Source organism: Dendropsophus ebraccatus, chromosome 12 (assembly GCF_027789765.1).
Source record: "Dendropsophus ebraccatus isolate aDenEbr1 chromosome 12, aDenEbr1.pat, whole genome shotgun sequence".
NCBI classification, from domain to species: Eukaryota; Metazoa; Chordata; class Amphibia; order Anura; family Hylidae; genus Dendropsophus; species Dendropsophus ebraccatus.
In genome coordinates, this window is record NC_091465.1 from 74,749,652 (window position 1) to 74,753,601 (window position 3,950).

A 3,950-nucleotide genomic window follows, 5' to 3' on the forward strand; every position below is an offset into this window, starting at 1 on the left:
CAGCGTCACTCATCACTCCCAATGTAATAGGGTATTACCAGCAGAGGTCAGGGCTACCCCGGCCCAGTGTGGACTGGTTATGGCCTCAGGACCACAGTGGAGCCCGCTGGGTAATGCCGGTTGTGTGCAATAGTTATAAAGAGGGAAGCAGAGTACACAGTACTGTATTCTGTACCAAACATGTCCTCATTGCCGAAAGGGAACAAAATATTACGGTGCGATTCATTCCGCTGCGGACTATGGAGCATTTCAGGGGTTGTTCATACACCCACCTTATTAGTCGCCTTATTAGGTGACTAGTCGCTATAGTAGTGGCCGTGTACTGTTATATGGTATCGTACCATGTCGCCTAGTGTCTTTACATACAGCCGTGTCCAGCTGTCACATGTCATTGCCCTCATTGTGTCCTACGCTTTGCAGCTTCTTCAGCCCGTGCCGTTACCCATAAAGCTGCAGTCTCACCAGGTATATAGGATCCTACAGGGATATACAGCAGTCCAGAACCCAAAGACAGGTATCTCCGTTTATTTTATTATCAACAGTACCACCTCCTGTGCACACAGCTGAGGGTTTGTTACAGTGTATCAGTGTAGACACCCCTCTCTAAGGGTATATAACATCACCAGCACACGTGTCTCGTCGTCTTCTCTCAACATTTTATATAATTTCAGCCAATCTTGTAATGTAGAAGTTTTCATTCACTAAACGTCAGCAGAGATCTTAATGAGATGGGCTGAAAGTCTATTGGAAAGTTTCTGGGCTTTTTATGATCTAACTAGGTTTTATATACAGAAGGGGATTTTAGTTGTGTGTTATCTTAAGACTGGTGCAGATTTCCGCTCTGTCCCCTGCCCTGTGGAGGCATTGGAGTATACTGTCCTAGCTGTGTGTTCTGGTGTGTCGGACACCTCCTCTAGGATGTACTTTCCTGTTTGTACTGCAAACATTGCATTTTATTACTGTGTATGTCCCCTTTAAGGTGCATTTCCCCTTTAAGTATTACTTTGCACTGACAGGAGCGCTGCCCACGGCATCATTACTGACGGCTATCTGTATCATACACCCTGGACCACAGTACATTTATATCCTGGTTAGCCAAGGGGGGGGGGGGTGCAGATGGGATGCTATGCCAGCCAGGGCCTTACAGTTGCCCCCAGATGTTTGTTTTACCATGACAGGCATATTATGCTGCATACCCTATACGAGCCATGAGAGGACTAGTACACTCATCTGTAGTCCTGCCCGCTGCCATGTACCACAGCTACAGACAGGGCTACGGATGTGCACCTGTAGCCGTCCACATTGGCATGGACCCATTCATTTACAATGGGGGATCTATGCATAAAAAGTGGCCCCGACATGGACCCGTAACACCTAGAGGTGTGTGTATGGGGCCATAGAAAGGAATGGGGACATGAAAGGGGCCTAAGACTTTATATATAGACACATTTTTGCGTCAATATTATGGCCACAAATTCCAGATGTCGATAAAAAAAAAAGTTCCATTTGAAAATCCCTTTTTTTTTAAATTAACAATGTTCCTTTATTGCCGCCTCATAATCATCTGTGTAATGAATATGTAATTTATCCTGCATAGAGCCATAAAAAAATTAAAACATTTTTACCCCCCCTCAAAAAAAAGGACCAGAAAAAGCTATATGTACCCAAGTAAGCTCCTCCCCCTTAAGTTTGTAAGCAAAAAGAATGAAAATATTACTAAATGCAGCGAGACAAAAAGTAAGAAAAAAAAAATATAAAGTTCTAGGAGTACTGTGTGACTAGCGGACAAGTCGTTTTATCTCGGTGAAATAATCGGCTGCTCTAGTCTCGGCGATCCCTCCTGGCCCAGGACACCACCACATTATATACAGGGGTAGTATTGCTTTGTAGCAGAACATTTCCCGTTTCCTTATTGGGGGAATATGTTGTAAATTGTGTTGCTTAAGTTTTTGTGTTAGCTGCAACTTTTCTTGTGAACTCCCCCCTTCCCCCTCCCCCGCCCCTTCCTATTTCACAGAGAAAGTGAGGTCATGCTGTATACGGGTGCGGAGCCTCAGCCTCCAGCCGCTCCTGTTGTCATTGGGTTTAGGAGCAAACTTCAAGTGGGTCCTCCGCTTCTCCGTTGCGTCATGTTAGCAGGTGTTATTGTGTTTAGTGTGTTCAGCCTGTTTGCTTTATGTGTCCAGAGGGCAAGCAGCGGGCCGGGGGGTTTCTTATCATGGTTCTTATGGCTCACCTGTACCAATATTTAGCAGACACTCCACATCGGTACTGTCCCTAGTTCTTAGTAGTTCACAAAAAAAAAATTCTTTCAAATCAACTAATGCTAAAGATTTTGTAATTTACTTCTATTATGGAAAAAAAAAAAAAAAAAAAATCTTCAGTCTTCTTGTCCTTACTAGCTGCTGTATGTCCTGCAGGAAGTGGTGTATTGTTTCCAGTCTGGAAAGCAGGAGAGGTTTTCTATGGGGATTTTCTCCTAGCACTGTGTCGGACTAGAAAGAATACACCACTTCTCGCAGGACATACAGCAGCTGATAAGTATTGGAAGAGATTTTTTTTAAATAGAAGTAAATTACAAATCTCTGGCACTTCACAGCAGCAGTTGGTTTAAAAGAAAAAACAAAATTGGTGAACAACCCCTTTAAGAGCTTACGTATTCAATGGCTCTTACCAATATGGCCATTTCCACAGTTTTTTTTAATCATAGAAGCACATATGCCTTTCACTTCTAGTTCTGGCACTTGCAGACACGTTGCCCTTAAGGCAGGGACCTGCGGCTTTCCAGCTCTTGCACAACTACAAGGTCCAGGGTTTGCTGGGAATTGTAGTTTTACAACAGCCGGAGAGCGGCATTAGGATGAACACTTAATACGGGAGACTTTCCCTTTAAGGTTAATACTACTATAATCCATGAGCACTATTTTATACAATCTCTGAGCACCAGCTGTATTCTGTATAGTTACTGTATATACAATGTGTATTTTGTATATACACCTTCATACTCCTCTGTATATACTCACCAACAAATCTAACGTTCTTGTATATACCTGCAAACATGCGGCTTGTACGTGCGGGGTGTATATAGCCAGGCTTATGTAGCAGTGTAAATATCTATACATATGTTTTTATGTACATACACATCTCCTGCTAGTCATACATGAAGTGGACGCAGCCGGACATGTGAACGTCCTGTAACCACGGAGCATCAGATCTCTTTTCTTACTCTCTTATATATGTGTGTATGTATATAACATGTCCTCTGTGTTCCAGCACTATCCAAGGGTAAGATGTTATTTTTCTGTGGTTGGTTTTTACCTGTGAATAAAATACCTTGTGTACAGAACGTCTCCTATCTGGCAAGCCTATTGTTTTAAAGGGGTATTGCTATCTGCGATGTTTATGGCATTTCCCAAGGATGGGGAACCTCCAGCTGTTGCAAAACTACAACTCCCATCATGCCTGGACAGCCAAAGGCTGGGAGTTGTAGCTTTGCAACAGCTGGAGAGCCAAGGTTCCCTACCCCTGGCATATCAGATCCTTGCCGATCCCTTATGAGTATTCTCTGCTCAGCAGCACTCCACCTGGACATAACTGCTTTTCCCAAAAAATAAGACGTCCCCTAAAAATACGGCCTAGAACTTTGCTGAATTGCTAAATATAAGGCTTCCATGGAAAGTGGGACCTAGCGAAGCATGCCCACCGAACAGAACACTAGGGCATACAGCTGTGATCCTTTTTACTCCGCCGTTGTCCCCTACCTTCCTGCATGCAGCTGCTCTGCAACCCCAATATTCTCTTCTGTGGCCGTCACTTGTAAATGTGCAGGCAAGGCAACAAGAGGCCTGTTGCCAGCCGCCATCCTTGTTGTCCCCTACCGCTAGGTGTAAAGCTGCACACAGTCTTCCGTTATCCCGTTGCCTGCCGCTATACCATACGCTGTCACTGCT